The 13743-nt window shown below is 44.9% G+C and overlaps 1 pseudogene across 1 annotated transcript in view; it reads left to right on the top strand.

Moving 5' to 3' along the window:
• The first annotated feature begins 4036 nt into the window (after positions 1 to 4036).
• The window catches only part of LOC311223832 (mitogen-activated protein kinase-binding protein 1-like), a 161237-nt pseudogene continuing 151530 nt past the window's right edge, over positions 4037 to 13743 (top strand). The window contains exon 1 of the transcript XR_014621036.1: positions 4037 to 4203. The product of XR_014621036.1 is annotated as a mitogen-activated protein kinase-binding protein 1-like (transcript). The remainder of the gene's footprint in view (positions 4204 to 13743) is intronic.

Genomic DNA, 13743 nt, shown 5'->3' with positions numbered 1-13743 from the left:
AATAAAATCACACAAGTAATAAAAGAGAAAGATAAAATACTATACAGAAACATTAAATACTATACAAGAAACATAAAATACTATACAGAGAACATTGACTCCATCATCCCATTCAAAACCCACCTGTTTAGGCAGGCATATGTCTGATTTTATTTTTTAAATGGATTGTGATTATTAATTAACTGTTTTTAAATTGTTGTACGGCGACCTTGAGTGTCTTGAAAGGCGCCTTATAAATAAAATGCATTATTATTATTATTATTATACAGAAACATTAAATAATATACAATAAGACAATGTTACAGTCCTGTACAATATACAAAATAACAACACACAAATAACAATCACAGTGTCAGACGGTAGTGGGTGGGTATTGCACTGTGGATATTGCACATCAGGATGTTGCACAGTGTGGGAGGAGGGGGAAAGGTGAATTATTAGTGCATGTTAGAGTTCCGGGTGGTGATGGCTCTGGTGAAGAAACTGTCTCTGAGCCTGTTTGTTCTGGCTCTGGCTCTGGGGCAGCCGATGATTCTCTGTGCCAAGTTTATGACCCTCTGAATCGCCTTTCTGTCTGCTTCCGTCCAGCTGGCGTACCACACTGTTACGCAGTACGTCAGCAGGCTCTCAACAGCAGAGCGATAGAAGGTCACCATCAGCTGCTCGGCCTGCTCCTCCAGTCTGTTCTTCCTCAGCACCCTCAGGAAGTGAAGTCTCTGCTGGGCCTTCTTGATGACCGCGGTTGTATTTGCGGTCCAGGAGAGGTCAACCGATATGAGGGTTCTAAGGAACTTGAAGGAGCTGACTCTCTCCACATCCTCACCGTTGATGCAGAGGGGGGTGGGGTCTGCACTGTTCTTCCTGAAGTCAAAGATGAGTTCCTTGGTTTTTGTGGTGTTCAACGCTATAGGTTATTCACCGAACACAACGATGTTAGTTTCAGGACCTCATCTCTGTATGCAGACTCATCCTCCCCCCCTGCAATAAATCCAGCAAATTTGACGATGATGTTCTCCGGGTGGGCTGCACTACAGTCATGGGTGTAGAGGGAGGACAGCAAAGGGCTCAGAACACAGCCCTGGGGAGTGCAGTGGTCTATAGAGGCCTAGAGAACCCAGCCCACTCGAGGTGATACAAACCCGGCCTATTGGAAGACTGTGCGCTGGAATAGCCATATTGCAATGGCTACGTTCACACTGTGAGCCTACTGTATATGCTCAATTCTGATTTATTGCTCAGATCTGATTATTTTTTTTAAAATGTGGATCAGATTCCACTGCGAGTCTGCGAACTGGTCACGTCACGCTCCTGAGCTGACCAGCATGCGCAAATGAACAATAACGACGATAGACGTAAACATGGAGGATGTATGTATGTATAATATACCGTAATATATATATATTTTTGTATCTACTTTTTCTCCCCATTTCTATTTTCCTCCCATCCCAATTTCGTATTTTCCAATTCTACCCTCCCCTGTCTCGAACGTTGTTAGTCGGCTGCAATGTGGACGAAGCCTTGCATCACGTGTCCCCTCCGGTACACGAGGAGGCAGCCGTCGCATCTTTTCACCTGCACAGCGCGATCTCTCAGTGGCGAGGAGTAACGCGTGGGAGGCTCACGCTGCCCCCGATACTTCCTGATTCTGCTGTACAGGCGCACCAACCGACCTGTAGGAGTCGCTGTCCACAACGTCCGATCCCCACCCACCGGCTTTCCTACCCCCTAATACTGCCAATTGTATTAGTATGAACGACCAGCCAAGCCGGAAGCAACGCAGAGAGCTGGGCTCGAACCCAGCATCTCCTGCGTTAGTGGTGAGCGCCTTGCCCACTGTGCCACTTAGCCGCCCAATATACCGTAACTTGAATGCAGTGGGAGGCCAGCTATGAATACACTATGAATTGAAAATGGGGGACCCTGATGTAAACAAGACAAACGTCTTTCTCTGGTCTGCATCCCCTTAACAATTGTGTGTATTGAGCCGTACTGTATTGTACCCATTCTGCAATCTGTTAAATAAATTCATTCATTCATTCATTCATTCATTCATTCATTCATTCATTCATCCATTCATCCATTCATTCATTCATTCATTCATTCATTCATTCATTCATTCATTCATTCATTCATTCATTCAGCTAATTAAAACAAATCAGATCAGACCTATAACTTGTTTAGCACCACAACATATGAAAGTGGCCCAAATCAGTATATATGAAAATATCTGATTCCGTGTGATTTGTGCTATTTAACGCTGTTGTGAGGAGAAAAAAACGGATAAGACAAGATAAGATAAGATATTCCTTTATTGATCCCCTTGGGGAAATTCTGGCGTCATAGCAGCATGGAGGGGGGGGGGGGTACATGTATGGGCATAACAAGCAAGTAAACAGTATAATCAAAGGTGCAGTCAGATGAGGGTCTATCAGTATCATATTATACGTTACAATAAATATGGGCAATAAACACATAGAATCTGAATATATATACTATGAGTAAGTAAAGTATATACACAGGGTGCAGTATACATGATACGTTGTGAGTCGATGTGAGTCAAGACCCACCTAAAAACACACCCATGGGTTCACACTTGCCTTCATGCAACAGGGCCCTGACTCTTTTCTTTTAAGCCACAGATCCCGTTGTTTTTGTTGTTTGTTTGTTTGTTTTTGTTTTCTGTTTTTATTTTTATTTATTTAAACTTTTTTTTGCTAACTTTCTTGTTACCACTTCATCCAATTGGACAGCACCTTGCTTCCTTTTTTTATCTTACTTGTTTTTTCCTGTTGTTACTATATATTTTTATCTACCCTTTCTTTTAGCTTCTCTCTCCTTGTACAGTGTCATGGAGTCTGAGAAAGGCGCTTCTCTCTTCAAATCCAATTTATTATTATTATTATTATTATTATTACATATGAGCTCAATTGTTTTTAAATTAAATAAAACATCTCATTTGAGCCACAGTTGCCTGCAGTCTGAACGCAGCCACTGAGAACAGAGATGCTGATCTCTATACGACCAAGTCAAGTCAAGAGTTTTAATTGTCACGGCATACAAGTATACAATGAAATGCGGGGGGTCTTGCCCGCAGCGATTGTGCATAATACAATAATAATAATAAATATAAATAATAATAATTTACCAGCTAGCCAACCAACAACTGGTGGCATCAGGGCCGGCTCGGACAAATTAGCTGCCCTAGGCAGGATTTTATCTGTTGCCCCCTTGCATCACAGTTTATTCACTACCAAATAATATGCACTCACCCTTTTGTTTTCACATTGTTTGTTTGGACAATTTCTCACTCGCTGTCCAAATGAATGAGCCATTGTAAAACACTAATATCCCATGGGATTGTTATAAATGTTGGACCTGTACTAATAGATAAGACTTCAGTATTTCGAAATAACTAGTAGTATTAGTAAAAAAAAGTATTAAAATGATACAACATTTAAATTAAAATTCAAAATGGTTGTTGCCCCCTCTGGGTGGTGGCGCCCTTAGCATTTGCCTATACTGCCTCTGTACTAGAACCGGCCCTGGGTGGCGTGCTGCTCACAGCGACTGCAGGATCCCATTCGCCGAACAGACGGACCGCACTGCCGGCGACGCAGCAGCAGCAGCAGCAGCAGCCAGGAGGAGGACGCACCGACGCAGACAGACAGTCTGTCACAGACCTGGTCGGTCTTCTATCTACAAGCTCCTGACAGTCTTATTATTTGAAGGACATCTATGGAGGAATAAACAATATTGCTATAAACCTTTTTCCCCCAGTGGAGCGGGACGCGCTGCCTTTTATGGAGGAGAAAAGGAGGGTGGGTGTTATTATGCGGAAAAAAAAACATTCCCAGAAATGAAATGAACTGGAGCAAATAGACAAAAAAAAGAAAACCCTCTGTCTGTCTGCCCCGGCGAACACGTTGAGAGCATGACAGCGGAGAGACCATGCGACTGTTTTTTTTATTGCAGTTATTATTATTATTTTTTTTTTGCGGACATGCATTCTTGAGGGAAAACAGGACAAACGCTGGACTGTTTGAGTCATAACAACTAAATTCGTTGAGAGTGTCCGTTATTAATAATAAGATCACCATGGAGGGAACCACGATAAAGAGTCGGATTAAAAATCTCCTGAGATCTCCATCTATCAATCTGAGAAGGAGTAAACCCGCCAATAACAAGGAGAACCTCAGCAACAAGGTATTTTGAATGTTATCTCTTCTGTGCATTTGTTTGATTATTATTATGGGCATTGTTTTGTGATGATGGCAAGTGGTATTGGATGCTGCCGTGACATCAATTAATAACCCACATCTTGACATATTTCAGCCTCGTGTTAATGTAGCCTATAGAGCTGTTGACTGCTCTCATAATACTGTACTGTATCATGTACAACACACGCACACACACACACACACACACGTCACACACACACACACACACACACACACACACACGTCACACACACACACACACACACACACACACGCACACACAGTAGAGACAAATATTATGTTTCAGTTGTTATTTCAAGTTACCAGCATGCAGGCTTCTCTTACAGCTATGGCGTAAACAATACGGATTTATTATTTGTGAACAGCCTTTTATCCCCCCATGTGTTTTTTCTCTCTCTCAGTTATCTCTGTAAGAATTGTATTTATTTATTTTGTTTGCCTGTACATGATGTTGCCAGCTATAACGAAGCACTGCAGCCTGGTCTCCTCCTTAGTTTTAATGTGACAAGATGTAGCTGAGCCAAGATAGCTCATTCAGTGTTTATACAGTAGGCTTATATCACTGTCTTATTATCACACACACACACACACACACACACACACACACACACACACACACACACACACACACACACACACACACACACACACAGTTATAGACCTATAGACCTATAGGCTGTTATAGTGCTCAAGATTCAACGTGTGCACAGATGGAAACGTGCATTAATCTCATAACGTGTTCCAGACGTTTCATCTCTTGAAGCCTGTTGTCCTCGTAAATCTCCCTTAAGTCTCCCCATCTGAACGTGACCCCCCTCCCCATCTGAACGTGACCCCCCCTCCCTCCTCCCCATCTGAACGTGACCCCCATCTGAACGTGACCCCCATCTGAACGTGACCCCCCTCCCCCCTCCCCATCTGAACGTGACCCCCCCTCCCCATCTGAACGTGACCCCCCCTCCCCATCTGAACATGACCACCCTCCCAATCTGAACGTGACCCCCCTCCCCATCTGAACGTGACCCCTCCTCCCCATCTGAACGTGACCCCCCTCCCCATCTGAACGTGACCCCCCTCCCCATCTGAACGTGACCCCCCCTCCCCATCTGAACATGACCACCCTCCCCATCTGAACGTGACCCCCCTCCCCATCTGAACCTGACTCCCCCTCCCCATCTGAACGTGACCCCCCCTCCCCATCTGAACGTGACCCCCCCTCCCCATCTGAAAGTGACCCCCTCCCCGTCTGAACGTGACCCCCCCTCCCCATCTGAACGTGACCCCCCCTCCCCATCTGAACATGACCCCCCTCCCCATCTGAACGTGACCCCCCTCCCCATCTGAACGTGACCCCCCTCCCCATCTGAACGTGACCCCCCCTCCCCATCTGAACGTGACCCCCCCTCCCCATCTGAACGTGACCCCCCTCCCCATCTGAACATGACCCCCCTCCCCATCTGAACGTGACCCCCCTCCCCCCTCCCCATCTGAACGTGACCCCCCTCCCCATCTGAACATGACCCCCCTCCCCATCTGAACGTGACCCCCCTCCCCCCTCCCCATCTGAACGTGACCCCCCTCCCCATCTGAACGTGACCCCCCTCCCCATCTGAACGTGACCCCCCCTCCCCATCTGAACGTGACCCCCCTCCCCATCTGAACGTGACCCCTCCTCCCCATCTGAACGTGACCCCTCCTCCCCATCTGAACGTGACCCCCCCTCCCCATCTGAACGTGACCCCCCTCCCCATCTGAACGTGACCCCTCCTCCCCATCTGAACGTGACCCCCCCTCCCCATCTGAACGTGACCCCCCTCCCCATCTGAACGTGACCCCCCTCCCCCCTCCCCATCTGAACGTGACCCCCCTCCCCATCTGAACGTGACCCCCCCTCCCCATCTGAACGTGACCCCCCTCCCCATCTGAACGTGACCCCTCCTCCCCATCTGAACGTGACCCATGAGGAGGGCTTGGAGTGGGTCTCCCCTCAGAGACGAGGCCTGTGAGCACTAGGCCAGTTAGTTAGTTAGTTAGTTAGTTAGTTATAGTTAATAGTCAATAGTTAATTAATCAGTTAATCAGTTAGTTAATTAGTTAGTTAGATATACTGTAGTGTAGTCAATAGTCAGTTAGTTTGTTTTATTCAACTAATACTACGTCCAGAAATCATCTTAAAACCATTGAGAATGAACACAAAAACAAGTGTGTCTCTCCATTGTATGTGTGGACACAACAACAAGTGTGTCTCTCCACACACACATGCACACACACACACACACACACACACACACACACACACACACACACACACACACACACACACACACACACACACACACACACACACACACACACACACACACACACACACACACAGGGCATGCTTATCCTATACATTTATTGATACAAAAATATACCAGACCTTTTCTGTATTAATCTATTCCTACACCTAGAGCACATGGTTGCTCTGTCATGTCTACCTTGTGAGCAGAGTGTCCTGGGCTTGTTGTGGTGCTGGCATGAGAGAGAGGCATGTCACATTGTCACACACACACACTGTCTCTCTCTCTCTCTTTGTGTCTCTGTCTCTCTCTCTCACACACACACTCACTCTCTCCGTCTCTCGTTCTCTGTCTCTCTCTCTGTCTCTCTCGGCCTCTGTCTCTCTCTCTCTCTCTCTCTGTCTAGTTATCTCTGTCTTTGTCACAGCTGTTCCCCTTCCCTTCCACCCACAGCTCTCTCTCTCTCTCTCTCTCTCTCTCTCTCTCTGTAGAGCTGGTACTGTGCTGCACAGTGGCCACGTACTGTAGACACGCATAAGCACTTGTGCACGTATACAAGCACACACACATGCACAGTCTCTCTCTCTCTCTCTTGTCTGTCTGTCTGTCTGTCTGTCTGTCTGTCTGTCTGTCTGTCTGTCTGTCTGTCTGTCTGTCTGTCTGTCACACATAAACACAAATTCTCTCTCACACACTCTCTCTCTCTCTCTCTCTCTCTCTCTCTCTCTCTCTCTCTCTCTCTCTCTTTTAATTTAGTTCAACTCAATTCAAACACACTTTATTGGTAATCTGTTATGTCAGTGAAAGAAACATACCCATGCTGCCAAAGCGATCCAAGTCCACACACATACACACACACACACACATACACACACACACACACACACACACACAGATATCATGAAGCACGTTGTGTTATTTCTTGTTAATCAAGTTTTGCCGGTTCTTTTTGTCCTAATACCAGGCAGATAGTTTACTGTCCTAGTAGGCAGCATGAGAAGGCAACATGACTGTCTGTTTGTACGCGTCACACACACAGCAGTAATTCATGCCGGCAATGGACTGTGGTTTCCTCTCCTCTTTGAGTGAGTCCCAACCTCCCGGTCTCAAACCACCGAGTCCCGTGTCTAACTGCCTGTGTGACGCGCGGCCACTAAGGCTGTCCCCGAAGCCTGTTTTTGGGATTCGAACTTCGTCAGGGTTTTTCGAACGGACGTTTTTAATTTAAAAAGAAATATATATATTCAAATCTTTTTTATTAATATATATATATATATATTTTTTTTAATATCCTCCAAATCCTCAATTTGAATAAAGTGATTAATCTGATTAAATTAAATTAAGTTCCGTCCAGGCTTCAGATTCAGACGGGCAGCGAGCGTGTGGCGCGGTCCAGAAACAAACGTGCTTCAATTTAACTTTTTCAGTCCCGATACCTCCTGGGCTTTGGGTGTATCGGCCGATACACTGAGTAGTGAGTACCGATCCGATACCCATTGTTCAATTAATAAACTGTATGCCTCAGTGTGTGGAAGGGATTGGGATACATTTTTTTGTGCAAGGCAACATCAGGCTTGACTTAAAACATTACCTTCCTAACTTAGTGAAACAAAATGTAACAAATTAATTAACACATATAAATGTACTGAATTGTTATTTATTATAAAAAAAATATATATATATATATATATTAAAATAGTCTGGGGCGCCCCAGTGGCGAACCACATAACGCGCTACTCTCTCTACTGGACTGCCCAGTAGCAAAAAAAGTATATATATATATATTTGTCTCCAATACCCGATCTAGCTATTTTAGTCATATCAGGGCCGATATAATAATAATAATGCATTCGATTTATAGTGCACTCTACATTTGGAAACCAAATCTCTGATTTCTCTCTCTGATATCAATCGGTGCATCCCTTTCATCCAACGCCACGACACGCAAACAAAAGTTTCAACCATCCACAACAGAATACAGCGGCCCTTGTGCATTTCCTATGCTCGATTCCTCGCTCAGACAGATGCAATATCTTGGAACTACTTTGTTCTACAAGAAGACCATTGTATCTCTACGCCCAGTGTCTCACTACGCACTGGGGACACGTCGCTGTGGCTTAATCCAAGATATCACGTCGCTATATATCAAGTCATTCATTTTCAGTTCACTGCTTTAGGGGTTCAATTCCCCGTGTAGCTCGATGGTTAGAGCATGGCACTAACACTGCCAGGGTTAGGGGTTCTATTCCCTGTGTAGCTCAATGGGTAGAGCATGGCACTAACACTGTCAGGGTTAGGGGTTCTATTCCCTGTGTAGCTCAATGGGTAGAGCATGGCACTAACACTGTCAGCAGTGCCAGGGTTAGGGGTTCAATACTCAGACCAGAGGGGCGTCTCCAGCTCTCTTACAGACCAGGCATGCTGTCCATATCATAGTACTACTATGTTATAGAAAATATTATATGTTCATCCTATTACAATTCTTTGTAATAAGCCAGCTCACTGGGCATACATTCTCTAGCGTATAGACAGAATGTTTTGTCTGTCTCTCGTATCAAAATGTCTTAAATTCTATCTAGGCCCAGGTGCAGCTTATCTCTTCCCATGCTGCACTCTCCCCAGGATAACTTCATTATCTTACTGTATAACATTATCTCAGGGTTACCCATGACTCTGGGGTTCACTTCACATAGCCAGAGTCATTTTCAAGCAACTTGGAACCTCTGAGAAATAGCCAGACAGACACCGTCTCATGACTGTGCATTTCCACATTGTTTTCTTAGACATGCCTGACATGACCAAGCGTCTTTCTTTCCTATGTAACCTTGTGTCTTACAGTATAAAGTAGGGCTGCAACTAATGACTAATTTGGTAGTCGACTAATCTGCCGATTATTTTTTCGATTAGTCGACTAATCGAAAACCAATGTAAACAACAACAACAACAAAAAAAAAATGATTTTTTTTTTTTTTTTAATGACCTATCTTTGTGAAAGTGGCTTCTCAGCTCTGGTCCAGCTGAAGACAGAGCAGAGGAACAGATTGGACATTGAGCATGACCTCAGAGTTGCTTGTCTACCATCACCCCAGACTTTGAGACTCTTGTCAGGACCAAACAACAACATCATAACATGATGATCCCATAGCAAATTAAAATAATGACTCATGAAACATTTGAATTTGGATCTTTAAGCCACTTTAAATGAAAATGTATTTGAAGAACAATACAGCAATCACTCATAAGATAAATAAATTAAATAATACAAATTAAAGTGGAAGTGTACTTTAAATAACTTTTGTTTGCTGTGTGTGAGAGGAGTCCGTGTGTGTGTGTATGTGTGTGTGTCTTACTCTGATCGCTGTGTGAGTGAGAGGAGTGTGTGTACTGTGTAATTTGTGTGTGTGTCTTACTCTGATCGCTGTGTGAGTGAGAGGTGTGTACTGTGTAATTTGTGTATGTGTGTGTGTCTTACTCTGATCGCTGTGTGTGAGTGAGAGGAGTGTGAATGTGTGTGTGTCTTACTCTGATCGCTGTGTGTGAGAGAGAGGAGTGTGAATGTGTGTGTGTCTTACTCTGATCGCTGTGTGTGAGAGAGAGGAGTGTGAATGTGTGTGTGTCTTACTCTGATCGCTGTGTGTGAGTGAGAGGAGTGTGAATGTGTGTGTGTCTTACTCTGATCGCTGTGTGTGAGTGAGAGGAGTGTGAATGTGTGTGTGTCTTACTCTGATTGCTGTGTGTGAGAGAGAGGAGTGTGAATGTGTGTGTCTTACTCTGATCGCTGTGTGTGAGAGAGAGGAGTGTGAATGTGTGTGTGTCTTACTCTGATCGCTGTGTGTGAGTGAGAGGAGTGTGTATGTGTGTGTGTCTTACTCTGATCGCTGTGTGTGAGAGAGAGGAGTGTGAATGTGTGTGTGTCTTACTCTGATCGCTGTGTGTGAGTGAGAGGAGTGTGTATGTGTGTGTGTCTTACTCTGATCGCTGTGTGTGAGTGAGAGGAGTGTGTATGTGTGTGTCTTACTCTGATCGCTGTGTGTGAGTGAGAGGAGTGTGAATGTGTGTGTGTCTTACTCTGATCGCTGTGTGTGAGTGAGAGGAGTGCGTGTGTAATGTATTGTGTGTCTAGTCTGATCATCATCTCCTGCAGGGGAACAATGTTTTCAATGTCCAAAATTTGCTATGGGATCATCATGTTATGATGTTGTCTGGAACCCTGAGAAGCCACTCTCACAAAGATAGGTAGTGCACAAAAAAAGACTAATCGACGCAACAATTTCTCGTCAACGATTTTTTATAATCGACGTCGTCGATTATGTCGACTAATCGTTGCAGCCCTAGTATAAAGCCCAGACTTATTAAACACTCTGGGGTCTGGGCTCACTTCGCAGATTGTCTTCCGCTTTCTGTATCAAACTGAAATGTGTACAGAAATAAAACGATGTTCTTTTGATACAATTTGACTCATCTGAATTTCTACAGTTTCACTGTTTGTCTCCACAACAACAACTACTACCAGAGGGTGTCTCCAGCTTTCTTACAGACCAGGCAGCGTTCGCGTTCTGTGATCTGATTGGCCACTGACGTTTCTGGTCGTGTGACATGTGCGGCCAATCGTGTGACGCCTGTTTCTATCACCGGTTAAGCTTAGGCACTCTTTCGAAGTTGGTTAAGGTTAGAGTTTGTCTTAGAGCAGGGCAATAGAACACCAGCCCTGATTCCAAACTCTAACCTTAACCAACTTCGAAAGAGTCGCCTAAGCTTAACCAGTGATAAACTAGGCGTTAGGTAGTTTGCATGCTGTTTGCACGCGATTGGGCGCACATGTCACATGACCAGAAACGTCAGTGGCCAATCAGATCGCACCAGAAACGAGGAGTCGGATAGCCATTAAATGCCATTTGAGAATATAGGCTATTAATGCAAAGCGACGGCCTATAGCCTATACATATTATTTAATGTTTTCATAAGCGTAAAGATAAAACAGCTAGATTAATGATCAAGTTAGTTTACATGCAGGCTTCGCAGGGCTGTGCCATGTGTTATTATATGCGCAAGTTACTGTTGCATAATGTAGGCTATGGCTGCTGTTATATGTAATTCATATAGGCTACCTAATACCGACAACAAAATAGATGCCTCTACAAATCATATTATACCCGGTAGCCAATCGAACTGAACGAATAAAGGCATTCATATTCCAGCATGGTTATAATGACACACCAACGCCAAACAGTGGTTAATGAACGGTCTTTATTAGTATTTTGAGCTGTCCAGGCAGAATTGCAGCAATGGTCTTAGGGAGTCGTTGATATCTGACATCACCGTGTACAAGTCCGCCAGTCCTTTTATTTATCCCATAACACGGGTTGTGTCTTCTTGGTTCGACAGCGCCTCAGTGAACAATCTCGCTTGTGGAGTTTCTCATAGTTTGCTCGGGTCAGTCCATTATTTCACATCCCATGGGGGGTGTTTCATTACAATCATGCACGAGCATTGACGGTAGAACAAAGAGGTATTTATCAACACGGAGTGTGCGTAGGACCCGTGTACGCACGGTTGATAAATCCCAATATTTCTGTGCGTACACACATTCTAAATTCTGTGCTTACGTACGAAAATAGAACACTTTCTAAGAATTGTTGATAAACGAGGGCCCAAAGGCATGCTGCCCATAGCATAGTACTACTACTACCAGAGGGCGTCTCCAGCTCTCCTAAAGACCAGGCAGGCTGTCCTGTGACGTGTTGACAGGTTAACATATTATTTAGCTGACACTTGCCACTGATACCATTAAAGTCAGCGTCACCACTGCAGCACCATTCCTACATGCTTGACTTGGGTCCTCAACAGCACCCTGTCATCCACGCAGAGGGCCTGGTGGCCATGTGGCTCACAGACTGACGGACTGAGAGACAGCCAGGTCGGCAGATTGAGTGGCTTCAAAAGAAACAGGCAGAGAGAGAGAGGCAGACAGACTGACAAAGACAGATGGACTGACGACAGACTGAGTCACTGACAGGCAGGGACAAACAGACAGACAGACAGACTGGATTTCTCCCAACTGTACTACTACAAGCCACTTGAGCCACGTGGACTATACTGTATGTCTGCACTGGGCTCTGCTCTGTCGACAGACTGACAGGCAGTGAGACTGATTGACTGAGGAACAGATAGGTCGCTAGACTGACAGAAAGATGGATAGACTAGACAGGTAGACTGACTGACAGATAGAGAGGCACACAGACAGATAGGCTGACAGGCAGACAGGTTGACTGACTGACTGACTGACAGACAGACAGACAGACAAGGAAGTGCAGGGAAGCAGTGCATCGTGGAGCTACTAACCTACAGTAGGCAGCCTTACAGGGAAGGGAAGCATTCCTTAGTGATTGTTTACTGGCTGTTCTTTCCTGTTATAAAACCACAGGGTTTAATCAGCGCTGGAGCCTAACAGCCTAGCAAGGCCGTTACAGTATTACATGAGGAGTAATGACGGCACACGCCTACCAGGAGAAAGGCTGCAATTGCACTATAATTGCAGACATGAGCTGCGTTATCTTGGATAGAGTTCTCTCTGGAAAAAATTAGCAGTTCTGACTAGAATGTGAGATGGAGAAACATTGCTCGCTAACGTCCGTTTGTGGTCCCTGTTGTAAAGTCCTCTCGTCTTGTTTTTTTGCGTCTTGTCTGTGTCTCTATGTAATTGATTTGGCGTGTCTATTGATTTAACACATTTTTATATTTGGTACAGATTATTTATATTTGGTACAGATTATTTCTTTCTTTGTGAAATAGGCTAGTAATGCCTAAAGATTATATACATATACATACTGTGACAGACTCTGGGGTGTTCTGAGTTGTCACTTGATTGGATTCACCAAAATACACACAGCACATGGCAGAAGCAAGTTTAACAGCAGTTTTAATGATGTTTAGGGGGAAAGGAGGGATTAGTGTGATCGTCAGCCAGTAATCCTAGAGAAGCGTCTTGGTCCATTAGCGGGGTTCGGTCCACCCACAGAGAGCGGTTCTCGTACGGGGCGGGGGATGATCCGGGAGAAGAGACGTCAGACAAGCAGGGGTCGATGCACAGGTGGGTTCTCATACAGTCATGGGATATAGCACACAGCAGGGTCCTCCTTCCGAAAGTAGATAAACAAAGCAGGGGTCACACAGACAGCAATCTTCCTCCTCTTCTTCTCTTCTCTCTTACTCACGTTCGTTCC

This window comes from Notolepis coatsorum (assembly GCF_963971535.1).
Source record: "Notolepis coatsorum genome assembly, chromosome: 2".
NCBI lineage: Eukaryota > Metazoa > Chordata > Actinopteri > Aulopiformes > Paralepididae > Notolepis > Notolepis coatsorum.
Note: the sequence above shows the minus strand (reverse complement) of the source record. Positions and strands in the feature narration are given on the sequence as shown.